This window comes from Catharus ustulatus, chromosome 7, assembly GCF_009819885.2.
Source record: "Catharus ustulatus isolate bCatUst1 chromosome 7, bCatUst1.pri.v2, whole genome shotgun sequence".
NCBI lineage: Eukaryota > Metazoa > Chordata > Aves > Passeriformes > Turdidae > Catharus > Catharus ustulatus.
In genome coordinates, this window is record NC_046227.1 from 1436729 (window position 1) to 1443304 (window position 6576).

Genomic DNA, 6576 nt, shown 5'->3' on the forward strand with positions numbered 1-6576 from the left:
CTGCTGGCAACACTTGGCATCTGTCAGAAACTCTTACTCCATGCTGCAATTTTTTTCACATTCCAGTAATTTCCTGCAGCACAAATTTCATCCTTGCCTTGAAAGCACAGAAGAATCTGGTATTTAGATAGTCCTCAGATCAGGAGAGCTTGACTTCCCAATTGCTCTACTCAAGTAGCTCCTAAAAATTGCAAAATTCCCAAATTCATTGGCATGGCCTGAGAAAGTGAAAGATTTGTAAGTTTACTTCCCATCTCAAAGCAGCAACTCATTTGCCTTAACAGCATCCCTTGAGAGTCACTTTACAAAACAACACTACACAGAGGCAAAAAAAAAAGTCATTCCTTGCTTTGCAAATGATTTTCAGTGAAGAAATGGTAACATGCTAATTCTGTGAAGGAATAAAAGCTCACAAAGAATGGAAGTCCACTCAGTGTTCCAAAATTAGCCCAAAGAAATTAGTAGATTGCAAAATGGTTAATCCTCCTCCTGGTACAGATATCCAAGTGGCTCATAAAGTACAGTTTTCCTTTCTTCCTCCCTGTGGGAAAATCAAGACCACTAACAGGAAAAATCACAGCTATTCCTTCTGCCCTCCATAATCAAACCTGTGCCAAACCACAGATGCTGCTTTCAAGCTCACTCTATTTCCAGCCTGGACCTCTCACCTTCCAGACACCTCCTTCCCCAAGATGTCCCCCAACACCAACCCCCCTGAACAGCCGCACAGAAGCCCCCAACAGGCGGCCAGGACCCCCAGCTGTCCCCATCCCTCCGCAGAGCTTTCCCAGCCTCCAGCAGACCCCCTGGTTCCCTGCAGGTGCCATGGCATGGCACTCAGGAGGATCTGCTCCAAGGCTTTCCCTGGTAGCAAGCTCAGGCTGCCAGGCCTATGGCTCCTGCATCATCCTTCCCACCGACCCTTCCTGTGCACGGCTCTTCCATTCGCACACTGGTGCTCAGCTCTGACTTCTGCACTTCACCAGGCCTTCTGGGAAAGGATGGGGAGGGGCCTGGCAAGCTCTTTCTCCAGCTCCCTCTTTACTCTTGGGGGAGGTAGAACATTCCACAGGAAAGCAACTGGTGCCACAAGGAATGGGCAGCATCAGGCAGCTCTGAGGGGAATCCTCAGCACTGCTGTATCCCAAGGGAACACTGTTGGCCTTGACCTGTAGGCACCTGCAAAAGCTTAAAATCAGCTGCCTCAGCTTCCAGGACCTCTCTTGGCCAGCATCCTGATGTGCATGCAGGACTGCTGTGAGGCACAGCTGGGACCCAGCGGGACAGGAGCAGCTGTCTCGTGTCCACCTAGCACCCCCTGACAGAGCCAGGGTCATCCCAAAACCAGACAAACGATCTGGGTTCAGCAGAGAGGAGCAAGGAGCACTGGGCTGGTTCCTGTCAGGGTATCTCAGCTGGCCTTGCTCCATAACACGCCCCCGTTTGAAGGCCTGCTAATGCCCAGCTGCCAGAAATGCCTGCCCTGTTCTCTCCAAGGCGCCCAGGAAGAGCCAATGAGCAGGATGCCATGGGAGGCAAACCTTCCAAGCCTTTGATGAGGCCAGGGAAATGCCAAGGGCAGCCAAGACTCTGCTCATTGCCCAGCCCACACAGCCCAGCTCTGTGCTGGCCCTGGCCCACAGCAGCTTCCACTAAGAGAGGCAATTGCATATTGCCAAGAGTTGAAACATAGCAGGCAAGTAAGATATGAAAAGCGTGTGTGTAAAGGCCTTTGAATTCACAGTTCTCCAAGAGAGCTTTGGGACTCGCAGTTGGACAGAGATGCTCCTGCTCCCACCTCTGTCCAAAGCAGGGTAACCCACCCTGCTGCAGGTGCTTGGCTTGGTCTCCGCAGGTCCAGGTTGATGCCAAACCTGCTCTTCACAGCCTTCTCCCTTTCCCTGCCCTTCTGACAAGGGCAGCTGGCCTCAAGGACTGAAAGGACCACAGGGAGCTAAAGGGGGACACTTGCACCTACCTCACTGGGAGCTCCTTGGGAAGCACTTTCCTTAAGAAGCAAGCCCCTTTTCTCCAAATGTGTTTCCCCAAATATGTAGCTTTCCTCGAGAACACCAACACACTCTTAAGAAATGCTGGCAATGTTGAATTATTTTTTGTCCTTTCACAGAATCACAGAATCACTGGGTTGGAAGAGACCTTCAAGATCATCAAGTCCATTCCATGCCCTAACACCTCAACTAAACCATGCCACTGAGTGCCACATCCAGTCTTTTTTTAAACACATCCAGGGATGGTGACTCCACTACATACCTGGCAGTCAATTCCAGTACTTGATTACTCTTTCCATAAAAAACTTTTTCCTAATATCCAACCTACATTTCCCTTGGTGCATCTTAAGACTCTGTCCTGTCGTTCTGTCAGTGCTGCTTGGACAAAGAAACCAACCCTCACCTGACTAGAACCACCTTTCTGGGAGTTGTAGAGAGTGGTCACCCCTGCATCTCCTTTTCTCCAGGCTGAACAACCCCAGTTCCCTCAGTCATTCCTCACAGGGTTTGTGTTCCAAGCCCCTCGCTAGTCTTGTTGCCTCCTCTGGATGTGCTCAAGTGTCTCAAGATCCTTCCTAAACTGAGGGGACAGAACTGGACACAGCACTCAAGGTGTGGCCTCACCAGTGCCAAGCACAGGGGAAAAATCACCTCCCTGCTCCTTCTGGCCACACCATTCCTGATCCAGGCCAGGGGCCATTGGCCTCCTTGGTCACCAGGGCACACTGCTGGCTCATGTTCAGTCAGCTGCTGACCAGCACCCCCAGGTCCCTTCCTGCCTGGGCCCTGTCCAGCCACACCATCCCCAGCCTATGACACTGCAGGGCTTGGAGGCCAAAGTGCAGGACTCAGCACTTGGATTTATTCCACTTCTTTTTATTGAACTCTGCCCATCCATCCAACACTTCCAGGTCTCTCTGCAGAGCCCTCCTACCTTCCAGCAGATGGACACATGCTCCCAGCTCAGTGTGTCTGCAAATTTACTAATAAAAGACTCCATACCCTCATCCATATTGTCAGTAAAAATATTGAACAGAACCGGCCCCAGCACAGACCCCTGAGGGACACCACTGGGGACTGATCCCCAGCTGGGTGCAGTACCATTCACCACTCCTCTCTGAGCCCAGCCATCCAGGCAGTTCTTAACTCAGAAAGGAATGCTCCTGTCCAAGCCACAGGATGCCAGCTTTTCCAGGGAATGCTGTGGGAGACAGTGTCATAGGCCCTGCTGGAGTCCAAATAGACAACACCCACAGCCTTTCCTGCATCCCCCAGGTGGATCACCTGGTCATAAAAGGAGATCAGGTTGGTCAAACACGACCTATCCCTCCTAAACCCATGCTGGCTGGTTCTGATGCCCTGGCCATCCTGTAAGTGCTGTGTGATGGCACTCAGTATAAACTGTTCCATTCCCTTACCTAGTACTGAGGTCAGGCTAACTGTCCTATAATTACCAGGATCCTCTTTCCCACTCTTTTTTATGAATGGTAGTCACATTGGCCAGCTTCCAGACATCTGGAACCTCACCAGTGTCCCAGGACTGCTGATACATGATGAGCTTTGCAAGCTCATCTGCCAGCTCCCTCATCACCCTGGGGTGGATCCCATCTGCTCCCATAGATTTAGAAACATCTAAGCAGCTCAGCAGTTCTCTGACTGCCTCCTCCTGGATAACAGGGGGACCATTCCACTGCCTGACACCCTTTACCACCCCAGGAGGACAGTTATCCTGAAGACGAGCTGTCTTCCCACTAAAGAATGAGGCAAAGAAGGTGTTAAGCACTTCCACCTTCTTCTCATCTGCAGTTACTAAATTCCCTCCCTCATCCAGTAGAGAACACAGATTGGTCTTACCCTTCCTTTTACCATTAATGTATTTGTAAAAACATTTTTTGTTATCCTTTACAGAAGTTGCCAATCTAAGTTCAAACTGAGCTTTGGCCTCTCAAATCTTTTTCTTACATATCCTAGCAACCCCCTTAAATACTTCCTGAGAGATCTGATCCTCCTTCTAGAGATGTTACATCCTCTTTCAATTCCAAAGTTCCTTCAAAACCTCCTTGCCCATCCAGGCTGGATCTTTGCCTCATCGACTCATCTTTTGCACACAGGGACAGTCTGTTCCTGTGCCCTCAAGATCTCTGTTTTGAAGCATGCCCACCTTCCCTGGACTTCTCTGCTTTTAAGGGCTGCTTCCCAAGGAGCTCTCTGAAAAAGTCTCCTAAAGAAGCCAGTCTGCCCTCCGGAAGTCCAGTGTAAAAGTCTTTTTGATGTTCCTCCTGATTTCACCAAATATTGAGAACTCTATCATTTCCTGATCACTGTGCCCCAAGCAGCTTCCACCCCATCCCCCACCAGCCCATCTCTATTTACAAACAACAGATCTGACATAGTCCCTCCCCTGGTGGGCTCACTCACCAGTTGTGATAGAAAATTGTCTTCCACGCACTCCATAAACTTCCTGGAGTGCCCTTTTCTGCTGTATTAAGTTCCCAGCAGATGTCTGGCAGATGAAATTCACCTACAAGAACAAGGGCTGATGATCCTGAACCATTTTCCAGCTGCTCATAGAGTAAGTTGCTCATCTCTTTTTCTTCCTGTTTGGGTGGATGATAACAGACTCCCAGTAGGATGTCAGGCCTGTTGGCCTTCCCCTTAATTCCTACCCACAGGCACTCGACTTTATTGTCATTAGTTTCAATATCCACGGCATCAAAAGTCTCCCTAATAGAAAGGGCCACCCCTCTACCTCTTCTCCCTTTCCTGTCTCTTCTGGAGAGCTTGTAGCCATCCAGTGCAACACCCCAGCTGTGTGAGTCATCCCACCACATTTCTGTGATGGTGACTACATCCCAGCTTTGCAGCTGTACCATGGCCTCCAGCTCCTCCTGTTTGTTACCCATGCATTGGTACACATGCACCTCAGCTGGGCTACTGACGTCACCACTAAGTCAGGCTTACCACCCTTGGGCCTGCTTCCAGACAGCCCAGCTGCATCCCCTTCCTCCTACAAACCTAGTTCAAAGCCCTCTCACTGAGTTCTGCCAATTCGTGAGCTAAAATGCTTCTGCCCTTAACAGAGATGGAGCCCATCCAGTTCCAGCAGGCCAGGTGCCATAAAAGTTACCCCATGATCAAAGAACCCAAAATTCTGCTGATGACACCAACCCTTGAGCCACTTGTTGACAATGTGGGCTTTCCTATTCCTTTTTCTCAGCCACCAAAGGGATTGAGCAGAACACTACCTGTCCTCCTGCCCTACCAACCACTTGATCCAGTGCCCTAAAGTCCCTTTTAATTGCCCTGACACTCCTCTTCTCAATCTCATCACTGCCAGCCTAGAGTATCAGCAGTGGGTAATAATCAGAGAGCTGAATCAGCCCAGGAAGTCTCTCAGTGATATCCCATGCCTGGGCCCCAGGGAGGCAGCAGACCTCCCTATGGGAGGGATCTGGTTGACATATGGGGCTCTCTGTTCCCCTCAGAAGGGAGTCACCCACTACGACTACTCTGCATTTCTTTTTAATCTCAGAGGTGGCGACCGCCTAACAGGTGCAGTGTAAGTGGGCCCACTGGGCAGAGAATTTTCTTCTGCACCATCTGGCAGGCTCTCTAAATCCAGGGCTTCATACCTGTTCTGGAGTGGCACCTGGCTAAGTGATGGGGGCTGGGAGGAATTTTTATTATTACCTCCCTGAGCAGGGACTCATTTCCACTCCACCCATCAGGTGTCCTCCTATTGCCTGGCAGTGGGGGCACAGGAGTCCTCTGACTCCTGGTGGCCTCCTCCAAGGATGGACGGACAGAACCCCACCAATCTCTTTCCCTTTCACTTCCCCTATTATTCCTTAGTCTTTCAACTTGCTCCCTAAGCTCAGCCGCCATGAAAAGATGATAATTCAGCTGTTCACATTGTAGGCAGGCTTCTCCTGCTCAAACACTCCACACAGGAAAGGGGCTGGACAGATGCATCCTTTTTGGGTGGTTCTACTTGGTCACATACACTTGCACTAAATGCAGTTTTCAACCGTTTTTTACACTATTATTAACCAAACACGATTATTAACCAAAAAAACCCAAACCCCACCTGTTGGAGTTCAGAAAGCAAGAAGTTCTCAGAACATGGGGCCTGTAAATCAAAGCCTGGAAAAGAACATGGAATTTGAATTGAGGCTCTGGGAAAAGTTTCCACACTTAGGTGCAAGAAGTAAGAATGTAGATTTAAAGCTCAAAGCAGAGACATGTTAAGTAGAAAAAGGTTTAGTTAATAAAGTTTAAGATATAGAAAGAATAAAGCAGGTATAAAGGTGACAAACTAGCCTTAAGAATAGATCTATGTGTTAGAACAGGATTGGCTGAGAAAGGTCACACAAAAATTAGACAAAATTTCTTAGTATTGGATTAGAAACATAAATATCCTTGTTGGCAGTGTTTTATTGGTTAATAAGTCCTTAAAAGATCTTGTAGCCATAAGTCTTGTGACTTCTAGTCATGCTTCAATACCTATAACAAGAATTCATGTTTTCTGTAGAAGACAAGAAAATAGATGGTACTTTCTAAGCAACTA